Source organism: Carcharodon carcharias, chromosome 6 (assembly GCF_017639515.1).
Source record: "Carcharodon carcharias isolate sCarCar2 chromosome 6, sCarCar2.pri, whole genome shotgun sequence".
NCBI lineage: Eukaryota > Metazoa > Chordata > Chondrichthyes > Lamniformes > Lamnidae > Carcharodon > Carcharodon carcharias.
In genome coordinates, this window is record NC_054472.1 from 195,704,583 (window position 1) to 195,731,097 (window position 26,515).

A 26,515-nucleotide genomic window follows, 5' to 3' on the forward strand; every position below is an offset into this window, starting at 1 on the left:
CAGTTTGACGAAACTTCTCCTGTTACCAGCAGAGAAGACAACTGAATAAATCTGACATCAGTGTAAGCAATAACCGACATCAAACACAGAGAGCTCACCCCAAACTCACACCCACCCTCACCCTCACCTTCATCCACCCTCACACCCACCCTCACACTCAAACCAGCCTGCCCCACCCTCACCCCCACACCCAGTCCCACCCTCACCCTCACCACCACCCACCCTCACCCTCAAACCCACCCCCAAACTGACCCTCACCCCCAACCACCTTCACCCTCACCCTCACCCTCACCCTCACTCTCATCTACTCTCACCCCCACCCTCATCACCACCCACCCTCACACTCACGCCCAACCTCACCCCTACCCTCACCACCACCCACCCTCACACTCACCCCCACCCTCACCACCACCCACCCTCACCCTCAAACCCACCCCCAAACTGACCCTCACCCCCAACCACCTTCACCTTCACCCTCACCCTCACCCTCACCCTCACTCTCATCTACTCTCACCACCACGCACCCTCACCCTCACCTTCATCCACCCTCACACCCACCCTCACACTCAAACCACCCTGCCCCACCCTCACCCCCACACCCAGTCCCACCCTCACCCTCACCACCACCCACCCTCACCCTCAAACCCACCCTCACCACCACCCAAACTCGCCTCTACACCCAGCCCCACCCTCACCCTCACCCCCACCCTCACACTCACGCCCAACCTCACCCCTACCCTCACCACCACCCACCCCCACACCCACCCTCACCCTCAAACCCACCCCCAAACTGACCCTCACTCCCAACCACCCTCACCCTCACCCCCACCCTCACCCCCACCCTCACACTCACCCCCACCCTCACCACCACCCACCCTCACCCCCACCCTCACACTCACCCCCACCCTCACCACCACCCACCCTCACCCCACCCTCACACTCACCCCCACCCTCACCACCACCCACCCTCACCCCCACCCTCACACTCACCCCCACCCTCACCACCACCCACCCTCACCCCCACCCTCACCCCCACCCTCACACTCACCCCCACCCTCACCCCCACCCTCACCCCCACCCTCACACTCACCCCCACCCTCACCACCACCCACCCTCACCCCCACCCTCACCCCCACCCTCACACTCACCTCCACCCTCACCCCCACCCTCACACTCACCCCCACCCTCACCACCACCCACCCTCACCCCCACCCTCACACCCACCCCCACCCTCACCCCCACCCTCACCCCCACCCTCACACTCACCCCCACCCTCAACCCCACCCTCACACCCACCCTCACCCTCACATCCACCCCCACCCCCACCCTCACACCCACCCTCACCCCCACCCTCACCCTCACCCCCACCCTCACCCCCACCCTCACACCCACCCTCTCCCCCACCCTCACCCCCACACCCAGTCCCACCCTCACCCTCACCACCACCCACCCCCAAACTGACCCTCACCCCCAACCACCTTCACCCTCACCCTCACTCTCATTTACTCTCACCCCCACCCACATCACCACCCACCCTCACACTCATCCCCACCCTCATCACCACCCACCCTCACACTCACCCCCACCCTCATCACCACCCACCCTCATCACCACCCACCCTCACACTCACCCCCACCCTCACACTCACCCTCACCCTCACTCTCACTCTCACTCCAACCCTCCCCACCCACACCAACATCACCATCACTAACATCACCCATACACACCCATACCACAACCCCATATGCACCATATCCACCCACACCCACCTACACACCCCTATCCGCCCGACACCCCCCACCTGCTCCCCTCCCCCATGAGTCTCTGTCCAGGGGAGTTTGGACGAGTCGCATTTCTCAGCTTCACGATTCTCATTGTGTGTTTCTCATGTCAGGACTCACCACATGAATGGTCATTACAGCTGCTTAGCTGGCTGCCTAGAGACGGATCGTTAACTCGAGTTCGGTTCCTGAATCCCCCTCCACAAGACACTGAACATTGTGACCAGGGCCCCCAGTCACCCAACACATCTGGGCAGAAGAGGAATAAAGAGAGTTAGATTTCCCCCAATTACACAAAGTTTAACCAGAACTGGGTTTAAACCGGAGAATCTCACATAAAAAGGGAATTCCATCGAACCGGATCAGCACTTGTTGGTAAATGGATGCAGCATACCCAGAGTTGTTAATCCCTCTCTCCGAATCAGAGAATGAGCCAGTGGAGCTGAAGCACCCTCTGTCCATCTCCATTCTCTGAGAGAGTTACCAAAGGCCCCACTTTCCTGTCTTTTCCTGTAAACATTGAATATTAAAAAAACCCAACTTCCCCTTTCAACATTTTCCAGATGATGGAGACTCACTGAGTAAGGAAATGTCTCGTCATCTTGTCTCTGTACCTTTCACCGATTTTCCTTAATCTGCGTTCTCTGGATCCTGGCTATCCTGCCACAGGGCATACATCAAAATCACATTCTGGTCAATCTCTGCACCCTCTCCAATGGTGAGATGTGGGCATCGCTGGCAAGGCCAGCATTTGTTTAGCCATTTCAGAGGGTATTTAAGAGTCAACACTGTGAGTCTGGAGTCACATGTAGGCCAGACCAGGTAAGGACAGCAGATTTCCTTCCCTAAAGGACATTAGTGACCCAGATGGGTTTTTACCACAATCGATGACAGTTTTGTGGTCACCATCACTGAGACTAGCTTTATATTCCCGATTTATTAACTAAATTCAAATTCCACCAGCTGCTGTGGTGAAACTTGAGCCCCTGTCCCCAGAGTATTAGCCTGGGCTCTGGATTTCAGATCCAGTGACATTATCACGCCATCTCCTCCCATAAATTGGACACAATATTCCAGCGGGAATGTTTTATAAAGATTTAACAAGACAAGGATTCCAAATGATCTCTAAAAGCTCCCTCACTATTCCCTGTCCCCTTAAAACGGTTCTGTGTGTTACTCGCCCAGCTCTCCCTGCTCCATCAGTCCCTTTACATTTACACCATTTAGATTGAATCTCCTCACGCTCTCACCAGAGACTGTCACCATAAACAACAACTTGCATTTATATAGTGCCTTCCAAATTCTTTCACAGGACTATAATCCAACACCAAACCATCAGGAGACATGAGAACAGGTATTCCAGGTAGGTTAAAGGAGGAAAGTGGTTAGGGTGGGGATTCCAGAGCTTGGGCCCAAGCAGCGAGGGGCAGGATTTTGAGGGCAGCATGTAGGTGCACACCTTACCAATCAGATGGGAAATCGCGTGGGATGACATCAGGCTGGGTCTGTGCTGGGTCCCCTATTATTCGTCATTTATATAAATGAATAGATGACTATGTGGGGGGTAGGATTAGTAAATTTGTGGATGACACAAACATTGGCCGGGTGGTTAACAGTGAGGTTGAGTGTCTTCGGCTACAGGAAGATATAGACGGGATGGTCAAATGGGCAGATAAGTGGCAGATGAAATTTAACCGTGAAAAGTGTGAGGTGATACACTTTGGAAGGAGTAATTTGACAAGGAAGTATTCAATGAATGGCATGACACTAGGAAGTTCTGAGGAACAAAGGGACCTTGGCGTGTGTGTCCATAGATCTCTGAAGGCAGAGGTGCATGTCAGTGGGGTGGTGAAAAAGGCATATGGGACACTTGCCTTTATCAATTGAGGCATAGATTACAAAAGTAGGGAGGTCATGTTGGAGTTGTATAGAACCTTGGTGAGGCCACAGCTGGAGCACTGTGTGCAGTTCTGGTCGCCACATTATAGGAAGGATGTGATTGCACTGGAGGGGGTGCAGAGGAGATTCACCAGGATGTTGCCTTGGATGAAACATTTAAGTTATGAAGAGAGATTGGATACCTTGGAACTAGAGCGCCACCACCTGCCTCAGTCTGCCGGTTATGGTGAGTCAGGGGTGTCAGGCGAAGGTAAGAGTGCAGCGCACAGAGGTGACAGTGTTGCATTGTGCAACCATTTTTGTGTAGTTTCATCATTGATGGGAGCCTCAAACCTGGAGTCCCCATTGATCATTGAAAGATGATGGCACCATGATGCAGATCTCCACTGTCTCACCAGGGTGCCTGGCATGCACAGTGACAGTGTCGTTGTTCTCCCCTAGAATTGCCAGCTCTCTCTCAAACACAGGAGCCTGGGGAGCCACCATTGACACCAGAGGACCACTGGGCTTTAGCTGCACCTGCGTTACACCTGCTCTCTGCACCAGACACCAGCACAGATACCAGCACCTCGGTGGGAATTCGATCATCGGCTAGTGTCCTGGTGCACAGCAGTGAGGCCACTTCACACTCGCTTGCGGTGCAGGTGGAGACAGAGAGTGCCCAGGGTGCCGGCAGTGGGAGGGAGGGTTGCTGGGGAACAGGACCATGCTCAGTCTGTGGATGATGATGAGCCTCTGGAGTCGTCCCTGAGGCAGCAGATGCTGGATCCAGTGGGATGTGCGGGAGGATCTGGTGGAGATTCATGAGGGTCTGTGTGCCACGGTCTCCGTGTGGAGGAGTCCATGAGGAGCATGAGTACTGCATAGACCCTCATGGCCGAGCGCACTGCCTCCTCCATGGAGAGAGTGGTGATTCTCATGGAGAGACAGCTCCAGGGACAGAATCAGGGGTCCCTGGGGATGTGCTGGGACCTGCAGCCCTCACACAGGCCCTGAGCTCAGGTGGTCAGTGTCAGTGTGGGAGATGGATGAGGCACCCAGGATCCCAGCGAGGTGCCCGTCCATCACTGGTGAGCAGGGAGATCCAGAGGAACCTCACATTGGCACATGACCTGCCTGTGGGCTCTGTGGGCTCCTCTCCGGGCGCTCTGGATGATGACAGCAGCTCCTCTGTCCCTCTGCCAGTGACCGTGCCATCTGATGAGGCTGTGGTGACTGGGGAGATACCAGCTGTGCCACTGGCCGCTCCCTCCCAGGCAGGCCCAGCACAGGCTCCACTGGCCAGAGGACGACCACCAAGGTCATCGAGACCAACAGGACAGCAGAGCCAGCAGCTGTCTCCAATACCGGTGCCAGCGAGGAGGCAGCACCAGGACTCAGTCCCCACAAACATAGACTTAAGGCACCGTGAGCACAAGAGGGACAGTTCATGGGTGATCTTCTGTTCTGCCATGTTGTGTTTATATGTTGACTGGTGTGACTATTAACACCAGATATTGTTATGTTCATTTGATGTGAGAGTCAACATGATAGAGATTTTGCTTTTGTCTTAATGTCCTGAGTCTGCTTCGTTGTTTTGTAGGTGCAGCACAGGTCAGTGTCTCAAACTGAAGGCGAGTGCCTCTGAACGTTATTACACAGACACGGAGTGGACTCTGGGTTCACACGACAGGGACATTTCAGACACCCAGGATGGAGGCAGCAGCCCTGGCCTGAGGGGGAAGCTGATCTTTGGCAGCCTGAGCTGAAGCAGTGTTGGATCAAGGTGTCCCTGGTGTCCCTGCCTCCCTGGAGGTTACCGAGCTCTGCCTCCACACCCTCAGTATTCCCCTCACTCTGCTCCTCTTCTGACTCACTACCAGATTCATCCTCTGTGGCCTGTGGAGCTGCCTCAAGATCCTTTTTCTCCATTGGGTTCCCCCTTGCCAGTGCCAGTGTGTGGAGAGCGCAGCATGTGACCACTGTCAGTGACACCCACTCTGGGGGGTATTGTAGTGTTTCCCCCTGAACGGTCCAGGCATCAGAATCACATCTTGGGAAGACCAATGGTTCCCTCCACCACAGCCCTTGTGGAGGCTCCTATTGTACCGCTGCCCAGCTTCTGATCTTGGATGGTGGAGAGGCGTCATGAGCACCTTCTGAGGGGATAGCCCTTGTCACCCAGCAGCCATCCATCCAGCCGCGCTGGAGCACTGAACAGCCCCGGCACCTGGGAGTGTCTGAGGATGTAGGCGTCGTGGGAGCTGCCTGAGTACCTTGCACAGACTTGTAGAATCAGCATCCTGTGGTCACACTCTATCTGCATGTTCATGGAGTGGAAGCCCTTCCTGTTGACGAAGGCACCGGGCTCACCTGCTGGTGCCTTGATGGCCACATGTGTACAGTCTATAGCACCCTGGACACGGGGGAAGCCAGCAATGGCCGTGAAGCCTCTGGCTCACTGTGTCTGGCTGGCCTGGTCCATACGGTAAAGAATAAAGGGCAGTACCCATCTGACCAGAGCGTCTGTCACCAGCTTGACACAACTGTGGACAGCTGACTGGGAGACTGCTCACAGATCTGGAGGCATAGAGGTTGTGACTTTCAGAGCCACTGGCATGGGGTGTCCATCCACACAGTCGGAGCTGATCTCAGGCCCGTTCCTCTGACAAATGGAGATCATGGTCTCCCTGGGGAGGCAGAGGCTCCTTCGGCATTTGTACCTCAGACATATTGAGGTAGCTGCAGACACCAATGAGTCTGAAATGAAGCCTGGAAATGCTAATAACAAAGCTCAGAACAGAGAAGCTGCCAAGTGCCAATAAGCAACCAGCTGTAAACTATCTCCTGAGCTCCTCACCACTCACATGGGCAATGCTCCCCCCCTTTCTATCCAACCCGTCGATGTCAATTTGTTAAATGTGGGCTGCCCGCTGCCCATTTGGCCCATGGGATGATCGCAAAATCACAAGGGGCACGAACACTCTGGCCGTTTTGATGGCCTTAAGTTGCTTTTTAATTGTTGGTGGGCACGGGTTCCGATGCCCAGTGACCTGACAATGGCTCGGGTACAGGATGAGGTCAGGATGCTCACCCATGAAACCTGGCTTTTGTTTCTCTGTTACAGCAGCTCCACCCAGCTGGACAAATGACCCCTCGCTCCCTAACTTCCTCCCTCATGTTCTGTCTCACACTCTCCCTTGCTCCCTCCCACTCTCATCCCCTACTCCCACCCGCTTTCTCTCCCCTCACTCCCTCCCAATCTCACTCCTACATCCCCCCAACTCCCACCTCCCCAGCTCCCTCCCACTCCCCTCTCGCTGCCTCCCCTCTCGCACCCCCTCACACTCTCCCCTGCTCTCTCCACCCCTACTCACACTCTCCCCCCTCACACGCTACCCCCCTCCACTCGCACTCTTCCCCCCCCACTTGCACTCTGCTCCCCCCCCACTCGCACTCTGCCCCCCCCAAACTCGCACTCTGCCCCCCCCACTCGCACTCTTCCCCCCTCCACTCGCACTCTTCCCCCCTCCACTCGCACTCTTCCCCCCTCCACTCGCACTCTTCCCTCCTCCACTTGCACTCTTCCCCCCTCCACTCGCACTCTTCCCCCCCCACTCGCACTCTGCACCCCCCCACTCGCACTCTTCCCCCCTCCACTCGCACTCTGCACCCCCCACTCGCACTCTGCCCCCCCTACTCGCACTCTGCCCCCCCTACTCGCACTCTGCCCCCCCCCCCAAACTCACACTTTTTCCCCCCCGCCACTTACACTCTTCCCCCCCCCCCCCACCACTCGCACTCTCCCCCCCCTGCCCCCTCTCTCCCTGCAGTCAGTGTTGGGATTGCTGTGATCTGGGAGCGATCCAGGATCGATTTGGATGTTGTTACTCACTGTCACACAGCTGCAGACTGCAATACTCTGTCTCCACCATCTCCCCCTCACACTCTCTCCCACCCAGAGCCGCAGCTGGGTTGGTGGGTGACCGGAATCTGCGTCTCGATCCAACATCACAGCTTTTACTGCAGGAACTCCAAGCTGTCCAGTGGCTCCAAACACAGTCCACTGCAACAGGAAAACACGGGAATCAACAGGAGAACATGGGAATTGATGGGAAAAGACAGGGATCAATGGGAAAACGTGGAAAAATTCTGGAAAACAACAGGAAACAGGAATATTCAGAGCCAAACATTCCAGGCCTACTGAGAGCTGAGGAAGGAGTGAGGAGAGAGGGAAGGGGAAATGGGGAAGAGGGAAGGGGGAAGAGGGAAGGGGGAAGAGGGAAGTGGGAAGGGGGAAGGGGGAAGGGGGAAGGGGGAAGGGGGAAGGGGGAAGGGGGGAGGGGGAAGGGGGAAGAGGGAAGAGGGAAGAGGGAAGGGGGGATGGGGAAGAGGGAAGGGGAGATGGGGAAGAGGGAAGGGGAGATGGGGAAGAGGGAAGGGAAGATGGGGAGGGAAGGGGGAATGAGGAGAGAAGGGGGAATGAGGAGGGCTGGGGGAATGGGGAAGAGGGAAGGGGGAATGGGGAAGAGGGAAGGGGGAATGGGGAAGAGGGCTGAGGGAGATAAGGAGGGGGACAGAGGGGCAGAGGTGAGAAGGGGAGGTGGTGTTTTTTTGACAGTAGCTAGAATTACACTCAGTCACACTCTGTAATATGATGAGCGACTTTACTCAGTACCTGCACATGGGGCAATTCCACACACCATCTCTCCAAATTGACAAGTGCTGTAACCAAACAATCAAAGCAGTGTTAGTGAGAACAAATGGAGTTAGAGTTAGAAATCAGTACACAGACAGGAGGCTGACGGGGATGAGGGCTTGGTTCGAGCTGGGGGTCGATACAATTTGTGGTGTGGGTGAGGCTTGGGAGGGATTGTGACTGATGTCATTAATTCAGAACGAGTTGAATCTCAGGCTGTCCAACCTGAACAATCAGTGGGATCGGCTGTTCCTGCAAAGGCCAATCCAATAGCTGGACCTACGTGGCCAACAAGCTGACAGACTCTAGATTCACTTCAGAGCGCGGGGAATAGACACTGTACTGAAATGTGCATTTATCCTCTTAGCATGGGCAGTGTAGAGGGAGCTTTACTCTGTATATAACCCCGTGCTGTACCTGTCCTGGGAGTGTTTGATGGGGACAATGTAGAGGGAGCTTTACTCTGTATCAAACCCCATGCTGTATCTGTCCTGGGAGTGTTTGATGGGGACAGTGTAGAGAGAGCTTTACTCTGTATCTAACCCTGGGCTGTACCTGTCCTGGGAGTGTTTGATGGGGACAGTGTAGAGGGAGATTTACTCTGTGCAGTTTCAAAAAACCCATTGCTAAAACCCGATCCCTGTCCTACTCTGTTTCCTGTCTGCTAACCTATTCTCAATGCATGCCAATATATTCCCCCCAGTCCCATGTGCTTTAATTTTACACAAACCTCTTATGTGGGACTTTATCAAAAGCTTTCTGAAAATCCATATACACCACATCCACTGGTTCTCCCTTATCTATTCTGCTAGTTATATCCTCAAAAAACTCCAGTATGTTTGTCAAACATGATTTCTCTTTCATAAATCCATGTTGACTTTGTCTAATCCCGTTGATATTTTCTAAGTGTCCTGTTATCACATCCTTTCATAATAGACTCTAGCATTTTTCCTTTGGCTGATGTTAGTCTAACTAGTCTGTAATTCCCTGTTTTTTCCTTCCCTCTTATATTAAATGGTGGGTTTACATTTGCCACCCTCCATTCTGTGTAGATAACCCAGCACCGAAGCTGCAGCTGACAAAATACCTACCAGTTATTGCAGAGATCTTTCTGAAGGCTGTAGCTGGGTGGGTACCACTGTCCCTGATGGTAACAGTTACAATCTGGTCGTGGGACACAGGAGCCATTCTGGAGGAACAGTCCCTCTGTGCAGTAGCAGCCTTCATAACAATGTGTAGTGCACTGTACACTGGATGTCAGGTCCAGACATCCACGGGGACAAGGACCACCCGACTGAAGACACTCATCGACAGTGAGATAGACCATCCCTTCTGGACAGCTGTCTGTAGAGGAAACACTCCCAGAGTTAGAGGCAATGCTAGGAACATGTGTGGCCATGAGAAAAGGCGGTGGGGTGGGGACACTGACCTCCCCCTCCACCAACGGGGAGACTGACCCGCCCCCACCGCCTGGGGAGACAGACCCCTCCCCCTGGGGAGACAGACCCTTCCCCCTCCCCTTCACGGGGAGACTGATCCCCCACCCCCCATGGGAGACTGACGCCCCAACCTCCCATGGGGAGACTGATACCCCCCCTGAGGAGACTGACCCCTCCCCCACCCCGGGGAGACTGACCCCTCCCCCCACGGGGATACTGACCCCACCCGGGTGTCCCCCCCATTGTAATGTTCCCAGAAGTGAAATTGCAGTCAGCACATTATAAAAAGGATACAGAGGCACTGGAGAGGAAGCAGAGAGATTTACTAGGATAATAACTGAAATGTTTACATATCAGGGAAGGATTGACAGGCTGGGTCTCTCCTGCCCTGGAGAAAGAGGGTTGAAGGAGTCACTAATAGAGTTCTTTAAAATGATGAAAGGTTTTAGTTCAGTGGAGACAGGCAGAATGTCTCCTCTTGTGGGGAAGATTATAACTAGAGGCCGTCAGTATAAGATAATCACCAAGAAATCCAATGGGAAACTCAGGAGAAACTTCTTTACCCAGAGAGTGGTGGGAATGTGGAACTCACTCCCACTGGGAGTGGTTGAAGTGAATAGTGTAGTTCAGGGGAAATAACTGAGGGAGGAGGGAGTAGAGGATAACAATAGGAGATTTAGAGAAGGAAATATGGGAGGAGGCTTGAGTGGATCAAAAACAGAGCGGGGCAATTCTCCCCCGTGTCCGGGACAGAGCGGGGCAATTTTCCCCCGTGTCTGGGACAGAGCGGGGCAATTTTCCCCCATGTCCGGGACAGAGCAGGGCGATTCTCCCCCGTGTCCTGGACAGAGCAGGGCGATTCTCCCCCGTGTCCGGGACAGAGCGGGGCGATTCTCCCCCGTGTCCGGGACAGAGCGGGGCGATTCTCCCCCGTGTCCGGGACAGAGCGGGGCGATTCTCCCCCGTGTCCGGGACAGAGCGGGGCAATTCTCCCCTGCTGTGTCCGGGACAGAGTGGGGCAATTCTCCCCCGTGTCCAGGACAATATTTATCCCTGAACCGGCATCACCAAAATCCAGACTATCTGCTCAATATCAAATTGATGTTTGTGGGATCTTGCTGTGCACAAATTGGCCATTGTGTTTGCTACATTAGTAAATTATTCAATTTTTAAAGAGGGTGCAGGAACAACAAGACCTTGGGGTGTATGTACAAAAGTGTTTGAAGTAGACTGGATGAGTTGAGAGAGCTGTTTAAAAAATCTTCAGGATTCTTGGCTTTATTAAGGGGAGCAGTGTCCAAAATCACAGAAACTCTGTCAGAATGTGATCAAATCATGGCTCAGACTCAGTTCGAGAATTGTGTTCAACTCTGGGGAGCGGGTGTTTGGAAGAATGTCAAGGCTATATCGAGGGTGCGGAGGAGATTGACTAGTGTGGTCCCAGGGATTCCTGTTAATGCAGCGAGACTGCAGGAGCTGGGATCGGTCTCCTTAGACCAGAGGCGGTTAGGGGGAGATTTAATTGAGGAGTTCAAAAATCACAAAGTGTTAACATAAAGTAAATAAGGAGAAGCAGTTTCCTGTGTCAGGAGAGGGTCAGTAACACAAGGACACAGATTGATGAGAATCGGCAAAAGACCCAGGGGGGAGATGGAGACAAATTCTCTCCACAGCGAGTTGTTGTGATCTGGAAGGCGCTGCCTGAAAGGGCGGTGGAAGCAGATTCAATAGGAACTTTCAAAAGAGAGTTGGATAAAAACTTGAAGGGCAAAGGTTTGCAGGGCTGTAGGGAAAAGAGCAGGGGGGATAGTGAGGCTAATTGGGTAGTTCTTTCAAAGTGCTGGCATGTGCATGATGGGCTGAATGGCCTCTCCCCTGTGCTGTCCGAATCTATGAATCTGTTAGATGACAATTTCATTGGCTGTGTGAACCATAGGATGTGGTGAAATTGTGAAAAGTGATAAATAATTCCAAGTTGTTCTTACAATCACATGGTTGGGTGTTACAATCCCGTGTTTGAATGTGTGGTCCATCACACTCGCTCCCTCCATGGACTGAGAATGGATTTGTGCAGCTTCGATTCCTGGACTGTACTCCTGAGTTACACTGTGAACTACACTGGGACCAGTGAGTCCAGGAACTCCACCTGCCAGACACTGAAAAACACAACACAATATCCCGAGAAAGACACTGAGTGACAGCGAGGCAGCAATAAATGGAGACAGACTCCGAATCTACCCCACCCCCACCCCAGCTGCTCCGTCCACTCCGACCCATCCCCCTCTCCTTTCCGTACGCTCGCCATTCATCCCTCCCTCATTCACCCTCCCTCCCTCATTCACTCTCTCCATCCTTTCATCAGTCACACACCATTGTACATGTTACCCTGGCAAGGCTGTTGGGAGGAAGTTTGATAAAACCATATAGCCGTGGGATTAGGGTTACGTGGAGTCGGAGACCAGGTAACGATCCCAGCTTCCCTTCCCTAAAGGACATTAATGAACCAGTTGGGTTTTGCAACAATCTGACAGCTTCATGGTCACTTTTACTGATCCCAGAGTTTTTTTGTTGTTGGGACATTAGTGTTGCTGAAAGGGTCAGCATTTATTGTCCGCTCCTAACTGCCATTCAGACTCTCAGAATTGTTACATGGAAACATAGAAACATAGAAACTAGGAGCAGGAGTAGGCCATTCAGCCCTTCGAGCCTGCTCCACCATTCATTATGATCATGGCTGATTCCCTATCTCAACGTCGTACTCCCACTCTCTCCCCATACCCTTTGATGTCTTTAGAGTCCAGAAATTTGTCTATTTCCTTCTTAACTATACTAAGTGACTTGGCCTCCACAGCTTCTGTGGTAGAGAATTCCACAGGTTCATCACCCTCTGAGTGAAGAGGTTTCTCCTCATCTCAGTCCTAAATGGTCTACCCCGTATCCTGAGACTGTGACCCCTGGTTCTAGACCTCCCAGCCAGAGGGAACATCATCCCTGCTGAAGACTGGAGGAGATCGAGATGGATCATCCACTTTATCACTTCTGGCTGAAGATTGTTGCAAATGCTTCAACCTTATAAGACCATAAGATGTAGGAGCAGAAGTAGGCCATTCGGCCCAGCGAGTCTGCTCCACCATTCAGTGAGATCATGGCTGATCTGATAATCCTTAACTCCACTTTCCTGCCTTTTCCCCATAACCCTTGATTCCCTTAATGATTAAAAATCTGTCTATCTCAGCCTTGAATATACTTAACAACCCAGCCTCTACAGCCCTCTGCAGTAAAGAATTCCACAGATTAACAACCCTCTGAGAGAAGAAATTCCTCCTCATCTCTGTCTTAAATGGGTGACGCCTTACTCTGAGATTATGCCCCCTGGTCCGAGACTCTCCCACAAAGGGTGCAGGTCTCCTTCATCATTGAGGATGGGGATATTTGTTGAGCCTCCTCCTCCAGTGAGTTGTTTAATTGTCCACCACCATTCACGACTGGATGTGGCAGGACCGCAGAGCTTAGATCTGATTTGTTGGTTGTGGGATCGCTTAGTTCTGTCTATCACTTGCTGCTTATGCTGTTTGACACACAAGTAACCCTGTGTTGTAGCTTCACCAGGTTGACACCTCATTTTTAGGTATGCCTGGTGCTGCTTCTGGCATGTCCTCCTGCACTCTTCATTGAACCAGGTTTTGATGAGAGATTTTTAAAAATATTTTTTGTGATTATGTTGGTTTCTGAGTGGGCAAAGAAAGGTGTATATGTGTGTGTGCGTGCGTGCGTGTGTGCGCGCGCGCGCGTGTGCGTGCGTGTGCGTGTGCATGTGCGCGTGCGCGTGCGCGTGCGCGTGCGCGTGCGTGTGTGCGCGTGTGTGCGCGTGCGTGTGTGTGTGTGCGCGCGTGCGTGTGTGTGTGTGTGTGTGCATGTGCATGCCCGTGTACAGGGTTAGTTCAACAAGGGGAAGGTTACTAGAGACAGCTTGTCTGTGAGGTCTAAGAGATGAAAGGTTGAAGTTGTAAGGTTGATGTATTTGTAATGAGAGGCTATGGTGAGGTTAAGTTATAAGTAAGAGGACTGGAGAATTGCAACATTACGCTCTTGTTCAAAAAAGGTTGTAAGGATAAGCCCAGCAATTACAGACCAGTCAGTTTAACTTCAGTGGTGAGCAGGATTCTAGATACAATTATTTGGGATAGAATTAGTAATCATATGGAAAAATATGGGTTGATAAGGAAGAGCCAGCATGGATTTCGAAAGGGGAAATTGTGTTTAACTAACTTGCTGGAGTTTTTTGAAGAGGTAACAGAAAAGGTTGATGAGGGTAATCCTGTTGATGTGGTGTACATGGACTTTCAAAAGGCATTTGACACAGTGCCACACAACAGACTTGTGAGAAAAGTTATTGCTCATGGAATAAAAGGGACAGTAGCAACGTGGATACAAAATTGGCTGAAAAATAGGAAGCAGAGAGTAATAGTCAATGGATATTTTTCGGGCTGGAGGAAGGTTTGTAGTGGAGTTCCCCAGGGGTTAGTATTGTGACCCTTGCTTTTCCTGATATATATTAATGATCTAGATCTTGGTGTGCAGGGGACAATTTCAAAGTTTGCAGATGATATGAAGCTTGGGAGTGTTGTAAACTGTGAGGAGGACAATAAAGAAGTTCAAAAGGACATAGACAAGTTCATGGAGTGGGCAGATAGGTGGCAGATGAAGTTCAATGTGGAGAAGTGTGAAATGATGCATTTTGGTAGAAGAACATGGAGAGACAATATAAAATAAGGGGTGAAATTTTGAAGGGGTTGCAGGAGTTGCAGGTATATATATGCATAGATCATTGAAGGTGTCAGGACACATGGAGAGAGCAATTAATAAAGCATACAGTATCCTGGGCTTTATTAATAGGGGCATCGAGTACAAGAGCAGGGAGGTTATGCTGAATTTATACAAGACACTCATTAGACCTCAGCTGGAGTATTGTGTACAGTTCTGGTGGTTGAGTCAGAAACTCTCGTAACATTTAGGAAGTATTTAGATATTCACTTGCATTGCCATAGCCTCCAGGGCTATGGGCCAAGCACCGGAAAATGGCATTAGTGTCAGCAGATCGTTGTTGATCAGCACAGACACGATGGGCCAAATGGCCTCCTTCTGTGCTACAGACGTCTATAAGTCTATTATAGGAAGGATGTGAACACATTGGAGAGAGTGCAGAAGAGGTTTACAAGAATGGTTCCAGGGATGAGAAACTTCAGCTATGAGGATAGATTGGAGAGGTTGGGACTGTTCTCCCTGGAGAGGAGAAGGCTAAGAGGAGATTTGATGGAGATGGTCAAAATCATGAGAGGACTGGACAGAGTAGATAGGGAGAAACTGTTCCCACTGGTAAAAGGATCAAGAACGAGAGGGCACAGATTTAAAGTGATTTGTAAAAGAAGCAAATGGGACATGAGAAAAACTTTTTTACACAACGAGTGGTTTGGGTCTGGAACGCACTGTCTGGATGTGTGGTGGAGGCAGGTTCAATCGAAGAATTCAAGAGGGAATTAGATGATTATTTGAATAGAAACTATGTGCAGGGATACAGGGAAAAGGCAGGACAATGGCACTAGGTCATAATGGTCATTTGGAGAGCCAGTGCAGACACAATGGGCTGAATGGCCTCCTTCTGTGCCATTAAATTTCTGTGATTCTGTGAAGTAGGGTGAATTTAAAATTTGCATTGAGAGAAAAGTAGGAAACTGTCAGCTGTTGAGTTTTCAAAAGGGAATTCATAGGGGCTAAGGAACATTTACATCTTACAAGGCCTCATGAGTAAACAGGGGGAGTTATATTAAATTTTTTTGACCTGAAAGTAGAGACAAAGTAGGAAACATGAAAGATTGTTACATTTGGAGAAGCTGAGTTCAAAGAAATGCTTGAGGTCAATGGAATCTGAGATGAAAGAGGAAAGAAGATTTTTAAGGAAGGATGTTTAACTGAGTTGTGTGGTTACTTTAGGGAAAAGCTCTGAAGACCTATTCCTTTGTGTGAGCTGCTGAGAATTGGAAGCAGCCACCATATGTTAAGACAGGAGGGGCTTTGTTTTAAGAAACTGTTTTTGAAACTCTTTTGGAATTCCACATCAGGGTGGAAGTGTTTGAGATGTGCCTTTATTAATGTGACAACACTTCTTTAATTTGGGTAATGTTACTGGATTTTTAAGGTTCAAAATTTATAAGGGGTTGTTGCCAAGAGGGTGGTTTAACTGAGCACTTTTGATCCAAGCAAGATTTTTTTTGGTGGGGTAGGGTATGGTTCTATAAGAGATAAAAACACCAAACCTGCTGAGTTTTTCCAGGTAATTCTGTTTTTGTTATGGTTCTATAAGACTGCTTTAACTGTGTAACTTTAGTTATGTGTGCTTAACTTTTTCTTTCTTTCCACTAAATCTTTTAATTTTTAAAATTCTAAAGGTGCTACTGGAGTTCCAAGCCTTTGAGATCTTTCTCTTCCTCCTCATTTTCACAATTAAAAAAAAGGTTTATGCTCAGTGAGACAGACTTTACTCTGGGGCCTGACTTGCTCAGCAATAATATCAGCTGCGAACATAACACCAGGGTTGATCCCCTGGCTTGATGGTAATGGTAGAGTGGGGGATATGCTGGGCCATGAGGTTACAGATTGTGTTTGAGTACAATTCTGCTGCTGCTGATGGCCCCCAGCGCCTCATGGATGCCCAGTCTTGAGCTGCTAGGTCTGTTTGAAACTGTCCCATTTAGCATGGTGCTAGTGCCACACAACACAATGGAGGGTATCTTCAATGTGAAGGTGGGACTTCATCTCCACAATGACTGTGTGGTGGTCACTCCTACTGATACTGTCATGGACAGATGCATCTGTGACAGGCAGGTTGGTGAGGATGAGGTCAAGTATATTTTTACCTCTTATAAGGCAAAATACTGCGGATGCTGGAAATCTAAACAAAAAGAAAAATTGCTGGAAAAGCTCAGCTGGTCTGACAGCATCTGTGGAGAGAAAGACAGGGTCAATGTTTCGAATCGTATGTACTCTGAAGAAGAGTCATACAGACTCGAAATGTTAATTCTGTCTTTCTCTCCACAGATGCTGTCAGACCAGCTGAGCTTTTCCAGGTATTTTTCTTTTTGTTTTTCCCTCTTGTTGGTTCCCTCACCACCTGCTTCAGACCCAGTCTAGCAGCTATGTCCTTTAGGACTTGGCCAGCTCGGTCAATAGTGGTGCTACCGAGACACCCTTGGTGATGGACATTGAAGTCCCCCGCCCAGAGTACATTCTGTGCCCTTGCCAACCTCAGTGTTTCCTCCAAGTGATGTCCAACATGGAGAAGCCCTGATTCATCAGCTGAGGGAGGGTGGAGCAATATTGTCCTTCCTGTAATGTGGTCACCAGAACTGTACACACAGTTCCAGCTGTGGCCTAACCAGTGTTTTAACCAGTTCCATCATTACACCCATGTTCTTGTATTCAATCCTTCATCCAATAAAGGGAAGCATTCCATATGCTTCCTTTACCACCTTATCCACCTGTCCTGCCACCTTCAGGGACCTGTGGACATTCATTCCAAGGTCTCTCATTTCCTCTACCCCTCCCAATAACTTTCCATTTATTGAGTATTCTCTACCTTTGTTTGTCCTCTCCAAATTCATCACCTCACTTTTCCAGATTGAATTCCTATTGCCAATTCTCCGCCCACTGAACCAAACCATTGATGTTGATCTGGAGTTGACAGCTATCCTCTTCACTATCAACTACATGGCCAATTTTTGTGTCATCTGCAAATTTCCCAATCATGCCTCCCACATTTAAATCTAAATCACTAATATATACAACAAACAGCAGGGGTCCCTACACTGAGTCCTGTGGAACTCCACTGGAAACCGTTTTCCATTTGCAAAAACATCATCAACCTTTACCCTTTGTTTCCTGTCACTGAGCTGAGTTTGGATCCAACCTGCTGCCTTCCCCTGTATCTCACGAGATCTGCTGACCAGTCTGCCATGTGGGACCTTGTCAGATGCCTTACTGAAATCCATGTAGACAACATCCACTGCACTACCCTCACCAATCCTCCTTGTTACTTGCTCAGAAAATTCTATGAAATTAGTAAGACATGATCTTCCCCTAACAAAACCATGCTGACTGTCCCTAATTAATCCGTGCCTTTCTAATAACAATTTATCCTGTCTCTCAGAATTGTTTCTAATAATTTGCCCTCTACTGAAGTCAGACTGACGAGCCTATAATTTTCTGGCCTATCCCTTACATGCTTTTTAAATAATGGTACACCATCCGCAGACCTCTGATCCTCTGGGACCTCGCCTGTATCTAGTGAAGATTGGAAAATGATCCTCGGAGCATCTGCTGTTTCTTCCTCGGCTTCCTTCAACGGCCTGGGGTCCAATCCATCTGCCCTGGTGATTTATCCACCTTCAAGGATGCCAGTCCCTCCAGTACTTCCTCTCTCACAATGCTTATTGTATCTATATTTCACACTCCTCTTGAATTAGAAAGTCTGCATCATCCCTCTCCTTAGTGAAGACAGAGACAAAGTACTCATTGAGATCCCTGCCCACATCTTCAGCATCAAATCACAAGTTACCATGTAATCTCTCATAGGCCTTAGCTCTTTCCTTAGTTATTCTCTTGCTCTTAATGATAAAACATCTTTAAATTCTCTTTGATTTTACTTGCCAATATTTTTTGTACCTCTCTTTGCTCCTAGTGAACCAGGTGGGCTTTTTTTTAATGACAATCAGTGATGGTTTCATGGTCAGCATTAGACTTTTAATTCCATATTTTTATTGATATTATTCAAATTCCACCATCTACTGTGTGTGGGATTTGAACGCAGATCCCCGGGACATTGTGCTGGGTCACTAGTCCAGTGACAATACCACTGCACCACCGTCTTCAATTGTGAATAAGCACTTCACTTCCTACTATCCCTCTACATTCTCCCTGTAACTCTGCACATTCTCTATTTTTGGATAAGTCTAATTCCCTTTTGAAATCTTCAACTGAACCTGCCTCCGCCACACTCTCAGGCAGTGCACTCCAAACACTAATCACTCACTGTGCAAAAAAGTTTCTCCTCATATCCCTTTGCTATTTTTTACCAATTACTTTAAATCTGTGCCCTCTCATCCTCGATCCTTTTATGAGTGGGAACAGCTTCTCCCTATCGACTCTGTCCAGCCCCTCATTGTTTTGAATCCCTCTATCAAATTTCCTCTCAGACTTCTCTTCTCCAAGAAAAACAGTCCCAACTTCTCCAATCTATCTTCATAACCGAAGCTCCTTATCCCTGGAACCATTCTCGTGAATCTTTTCCACACTCTCCCCATTACCTTCACATCCTCCCTAAAGTGCGGCACCCAGAACTGGACACAATACTCCAGCTGAGGCCGAACTAGTGACTTATACAAGTTCAACGTCAGCTCCTTGCTCTTGTACTCTATGCCCCTATTAATAAACGCCAGGATATTATACACTTTATTAACTACTCTCTCAACCAAGTAGGGAATAAAGTAAAAAAAAATAAATTAAAGGTTCTTTATCTGAGTGTGTGAAGCATCCACAATTAGATAAATGAACTTGTGGCACAAGTAGAGGTAAATAGTTTCGATTTAATCACCATTACCCAGAGACCTGGGGCTGGAGTTTACAACATAAATTGGGTGGGTTACCTCCCCGTGTGAACATAAGACAGGACATGATGACGTTGGGTCACCAATAAAAAAATAAAGACAAATTCAAAAAGTGGGGGCCTTTAAATTTGTAGCTATGGCTGACTCCTATTCGCATAACCCATCTGCCGCATGGCATCCTGACCTAGGCTCCCAGTTGGGCATCGAGCCCCAATTTGTTTTGCTAATTGGCTGCCTTCCTGCCGCTAATTGACGCTTGATTTATGAGCTGCGATGATGAGCGGATCACTCGGTCTCCATTCCATTTCCCTCACGCTGGCAAAAATCATAAAATCCAGCCCATGGTTACAAGGTCACCAAGATTGGGAAGTAAATATTCTGGGGTACACAATATTTTGGAAAGGGGGGGCATATTGTCAAAGGAGGAAGGGTTCGCCCTGACAGTAAAGGATCAAATAGGGACACTACTGAAAAAGGATCTGGGCTCAGAAGATCAAGAAGTGGAAGTTGTATGAGTGGGGATTCGGAATAGCAAGAGTCGGGGAATGTTGGTGAGTGTAGTTTTTAGGCTCCCTAATAATAGTTATACTGTTGGACAGAGCATTAAACAAAAGATTATTGGAACTTGTAACAAAGGCAATGCAACAATTGTGGGGGCTTTAATATTCATATAGATTAGGACAATCACATTGGACAGGATAGTCTAGAAGATGAATTTGTAGAATGTTTTTGTGACAGTTACCTGGAACAATACATTGTGGAACTGCCTAGGGGGAAAGTGATTTTAGCTCTAGTATTATGTGATGAGACAGGGTTAATTAGTAATGTCAGAGTGAAAGATCTGCTGGGAAATAGTAATCCTAATACAATTGAATTCCATGTTAAGTCTGAAAGTGACATACTCCAGTGTCAGATAAAAATCTTCAATTTAAACAAAGCCAATTACTTAGACATGAGAGGAGAACGAGTCAAGTTTGATGGGGTAAATAGACTTAAAGGTGTGGCAGTAAATGAACAGTGGGAAACATTTAAAGAAACAATTCAAAATGTTCAACAAAAATACATTCCATCAAAAAAAAATCAGCAACAAAGACCCATCATGGCTCATTCAGGAAGGTTAGGATAGATTTAGAGGGGATGTGAGGAAGAATGTTTTCACCCAGAGGGTGGTGGGAATCTGGAACTCACTGCCTGAAAGGGTGGTAGAGGCAGAAACCCTCATAACATTTAAGAAGTATTTGGATGTGCACTTGCGATGCCACAGCATACAAGGCTATGGGTCTAGTGCTAGAAAATGGGATTAGAATAGTTATTTAAAAATGTATTAATTTTGCTTCCAATCTCCACCCCTCCATCATTTTCACGTGGTCCATCACTGACACTTCTCTTCCCTTCCTTGACCTCTCTGTCTCAGTCTCTGGAGATAAACTGTCCACCAATATTCATTACAAGCCTACCGACTCCCACAGCTATCTCGACTACAGCTCCTCACATCCCACTTCCTGTAAGGACTCCATCCCATTCTCTCAGTTGCTTTGCCTCCATCACATCTTTTCTGATGATGCCACTTTCAAAAACAGTTCCTCTGACATGTCTTTTTTCTTCCTTAACCGAGGATTTCCACCCACGGTGGTTGACAGGGCCCTCAACCGTGTCCAGCCCATCTCCCGCGCATCCACCCTCACACCTTCCTCTCCCCTCTCCCTCCCAGAAACATGATAGGGTCCCCCTTGTCCTCACTTATCACCCCACCAGCCTCTGCATTCAAAGGATCATCCTCCGCCATTTCCGCCAACTCCAGCATGATGCCACCACCAAACACATCTACCCTTCACCCCCCTGGCGGCATTCCGCAGGGATCGTTCCCTCTGGGACACCCTGGTCCACTCCTCCATCACCCCCTACACCTCAACCCCCTCCCACGGCACCTTCCCATGCAACCGCAGAAGGTGCAAAACCTGCCACTTTACTTCCCCCCTCCTCACCGTCCAAGGGCCCAAACACTCCTTTCAAATGAAGCAGCATTTCACTTGCACCTCCCTCAATTTAGTCTACTGCATTCACTACTCCCAATACGGTTTCCTCTACATTGGAGAGACCAAACGCAGACTGGGTGACCGCTTTGCAGAACACCTTCGGTCTGTCCGCAAGCATGACCCAGACCTCCCTGTCGCTTGCCATTTTAACACTCCACCCTGCTCTCTTGCCCACATGTCTGTCCTTGGCTTGCTGCATTGTTCCAGTGAAGCCCAATGCAAACTGGATGAACAGCACCTCATCTTCCGACTAGGCACTTTACAGCCTTCTGGACTGAATATCGAATTCAACAATAATAAGAACAAAAAAACTGCGAATGCTGGAAATCCAAAACAAAAACAGAATTACCTGGAAAAACTCATTAGGTCTGGCAGCATCGGCGGAGAAGAAAAGAGTTGACGTTTCGAGTCCTCATGACCCTTCGACAGAACTTGCGTTCGAGTCCAAGAAAGAGTTGAAATATAAGCTGGTTTAAGGTGTGTGTGTGGGGGGCGGAGAAATAGAGAGACAAAGAGGTGGAGGGGGGGGTGGGGGTGTGTGGTTGTAGGGACAAACAAGCAGTGATAGAAGCAGATCATCCATAGATGTCAACGACAATAGTACAATAGAACACATAGGTGTTAAAATTAAAGTTGGTGATATTATCTAAACGAATGTGCTAATTAAGAATGGATGGTAGGGCACTCAAGGTATAGCTCTAGTGGGTTTTTTTATATATATAATGGAAATAGGTGGGAAAAGGAAAATCTTTATAACTTATTGGAAAAAAAAAGGGAAGGGGGAAACAGAAAGGGGGTGGGGATGGGGGAGGGAGCTTACGACCTAAAGTTGTTGAATTCAATATTCAGTCCAGAAGGCTGTAAAGTCCCTAGTCGGAAGATGAGGTGTTGTTCCTCCAGTTTGCGTTGGGCTTCACTGGAACAATGCAGCAAGCCAAGGACAGACATGTGGGCAAGAGAGCAGGGTGGAGTGTTGAAATGGCAAGCGACAGGGAGGTTTGGGTCATTCTTGCGGACAGACCGCAGGTGTTCTGCAAAGCGGTCGCCCAGTTTACGTTTGGTCTCTCCAATGTAGAGGAGACCACATTGGGAGCAACGGATGCAGTAGACTAAGTTGGGGGAAATGCAAGTGAAATGCTGCTTCACTTGAAAGGAGTGTTTGGGTCCTTGGACGGTGAGGAGAGAGGAAGTGAAGGGGCAGGTATTGCATTTTTTGCGTGGGCATGGGGTGGTGCCATAGGAGGGGGTTGAGGAGTAGGGGGTGATGGAGGAGTGGACCAGGGTGTCCCGGAGGGAGCAATCCCTACGGAATGCCGATAAGGGGGGTGAAGGGAAGATGTGTTTGGTGGTGGCATCATGCTGGAGTTGGCGGAAATGGCGGAGGATGATCCTTTGAATGCGGAGGCTGGTGGGGTGATAAGTGAGGACAAGGGGGACCCTATCATGTTTCTGGGAGGGAGGAGAAGGCATGAGGGCGGATGCGCGGAAATGGGCCGGACACGGTTGAGGGCCCTGTCAACGACCGTGGGTGGAAAACCTCGGTTAAGGAAGAAGGAGGACATGTCAGAGGAACTGTTTTTGAATGTAGCATCATCGGAACAGATACGACGGAGGCGAAGGAATTGAGAGAATGGGATGGAGTCCTTACAGGAAGCAAGGTGTGAGGAGCTATTTCAACACTCCACCCTGCTCTCTTGCCCACATGTCTGTCCTTGGCTTGCTGCATTGTTCCAGTGAAGCCCAACGCAAACTGGAGGAACAACACCTCATCTTCCGACTAGGGACTTTACAGCCTTCTGGACTGAATATTGAATTCAACAACTTTAGGTCGTAAGCTCCCTCCCCCATCCCCACCCCATTTCTGTTTCCCCCTTCCCTTTTTTTTTCCAATAAATTATAAAGATTTTCCTTTTCCCACCTATTTCCATTGTATATAAAAAAAAACCCACTAGAGCTATACCTTGAGTGCCCTACCATCCATTCTTAATTAGCACATTCGTTTAGATAATATCACCAACTTTAATTTTAACACCTATGTGTTCTATTGTACTATTGTCGTTGACATCTTTTGATGATCTGCTTCTATCACTGCTTGTTTGTCCCTACAACCACACCGCCCCCCCTCCACCTCTCTGTCTCTCTATTTCTCCGCCCCCCACACACACACCTTAAACCAGCTTATATTTCAACTCTTTCTTGGACTCGAACGCAAGTTCTGTCGAAGGGTCATGAGGACTCGAAACATCAACTCTTTTCTTCTCTGCCGATGCTGCCAGACCTGCTGAGTTTTTCCAGGTAATTCTGTTATTGAATTCAACAACTTTAGATCTTGAACTCCCTCCTCCATCCCCACCCACTTTCTGTTTCTTCCCCCTTCCTTTTGTTTTTTCCAATAATTTATATAGATTTTTCTTTTCCCACCTATTTCCATTATTTTTAAATCTTTTATGCCCTGCTAGGCTTTCCACCCCACCCCCACTAGAGCTGTACCTTGAGTGCCCTACCATCCATTCTTAATTAGCACATTCGTTTAGATAATATCACCAACTACAACACCTCTGTGTTCTTTTGTCTGTGACATCTTTTGATTATCTGCTCCTATCACTGCTTGCTTGTCCCTACAACCACACCAACACCCCCCTCCACTTCTCTCCCTCCACCCAACCCCCCACCCCACCTTAAACCAGCTTATATTTCACCCCTCTCCTTATATTCGCTCAGTTCTGTGGAAGGGTCATGAGGACTTGAAACATCAACTCTTTTCTTCTCCGCCGATGCTGCCAGACCTGCTGAGTTTTTCCAGGTAATTCTGTTTTTGTTTTGGAGCAAAATATTTGTTCATTACATCTGCCATTTCCTTATTATCGACTATTAACTCCCCACTGTCACCCTCTAGAGGACCAATACTCATTTTACTCACTCTTTTCCTTTTTAAACATCTGTAGAAACTCTTGCTATGTTTTTACATTTATAGCTAGCTTCCTCTCATACTCTAATTTTCTTCTCCTGATTAACCTTTTCGTCATTCTCCGCTGTTCTTTATATTCTGTCCAATCATCTATCCTGCCACTCACTAATAGCTCTGGAGAGAGTGCAGAGGAGTTTACAAGAATGTTGGCAGGGTTAGAAAAGTGTAGCTATGAGGAGAGATTGGATAGGTTGGGAATATTTTCCTTAGAACAAAGAAGGCTGAGTGGTGACTTGATTGAGGTGTACAAAATTATGAGGGGAATAGATAGAGTGGACAGGATCAACTTGTTTCCCTTGGTGGAGAATTCTAGAATCAGGGGACATAGATTCAAGATAAGTGGCAGAAGGTGTAGGGGGGTCATAAGGAAGAACTTTTTTACGCAGTGGGTAGTGGGTGTCTGGAATTCGCTGCCCAAGTTGATGGTAGAGGCAGAAACTCTAAACTCTTTTAAAAAGTACCTGGATCTGCACCTAAAGTGCTGTAAGCTGCAGGGCTTTGGGCCGGGTGCAGGAAGGTGGGATTAGAAAGGGCACCTGGGTGTCCTCAGGCCGGCATGGACAAGATGGGCCAAATGGCCTCCTTCTATGCTGTAACTTTTCTATGGTTCTATAGTTCACCTTTGTGGAGTTATGTGCTTTTTCCTTAAGTTTGAGGCTTTCCTTAACATCTCTTAGTTAACCACCGATGGTGTGTCCTCCCCTTAGAATTTTTCTTTAAAGTAGGAATGTACTTATTCTGAATACTCTGAAATATCCCCTTAAATATCTGCCCCTGCTTCTCTGTTGATCTACCCCCTAGCCTAGTTTCCCAGTTCACTTCAGCTAGCTCAGCTTTCATCCCCCATAGTTACTCTTATTTAAGTTTAAGATACTAGTCTTAGACCCACTCTTCTCCCTTTCAAACTGGATGTAAAATTCAGACAGACTTCTGTTTGGGATTGGGATCAAGATCATGATAGGGATTGGGACTGGGTTTGGTATTATGATTGCGATTGGGATCAGGATCAGGATTGCGGTCAGGCTTCAGTTTGGGATTGGGATTAGTGTTGGGATTGGAATTTGATTTGAGGTTATGTTTGTGATTGGAATCGGGATTATGATAGGGATTAGGTTTGTGATTGGGATTGGGATTGTAATCAGGACTGCAATCAGGCTTCTGTTTGGGCTTGGGATTGGGATTGGGACTGGGTTTGGGATTACGATTGCAATTGGGATCGGAAACAGGATTGCGACCAGACTTGTGTTTGGGATTGGCATTGGGGTTGGCGATGGGATCGAGTCACTGCCACACTATGGTTAACAGTGGTTCAAGATGGCAGCTCAACAACACCAGGACACGAGGGATGGGCAATAAATTCCATTATGCCAGCGGTGCTCGTATCCCCAAGGTGATTTAAAAAAATACATGCCTCAAACACCAACACACCAGCGCATGCCCCGCACAAGTGTACCACTAATGCGTGTGCATACACAGTCATACAATGCACCATTCCACACCAATCCAGAATGCAGACCTTCTGCTCACAATTAACACATCTCCCACCTGCACAAGGTTGAATGAGACATTGCTCCTCCTGGAAGGATTCTCCTGGGCACATGGATTCAGTCCCATCAGAACTGGGACAATGTCGGAATCTTCTCCTCTTGGACACTTCATCCACATCATAGAAACAGGTTCGACTACAGTGTGACCATGGAGACCACATGCTCCAACCACGAGCAGACTCAGCCACATCTGAACAAATGAAGAGACAGACTTAATGAACAAGGGACAGAGTGATGAGGGGGGGGGGTGTAGGTGGGGAGGCAGAGAGAGAGACAGGGTAGACAGGATGGATGAGGTGGTAGAGAGAAAGGAGGAGGGAGAGGGGGAGAGATTTCAAGTAGGGAGAGCGGTCAGGGTCAGAGATGGCACGGGGAGCAAGGTGGGTGGGGGTAAAAGGTGCGAGGGGGTGTGGCGAGAGAGGGGGAGGCAGGGGAAAGTGGGGGTGGGGAGAGAGTGGGGACAGGGAGGAGGGGATGGGGGTCTTAGTGGATGGGAGAGAGAGGGGGA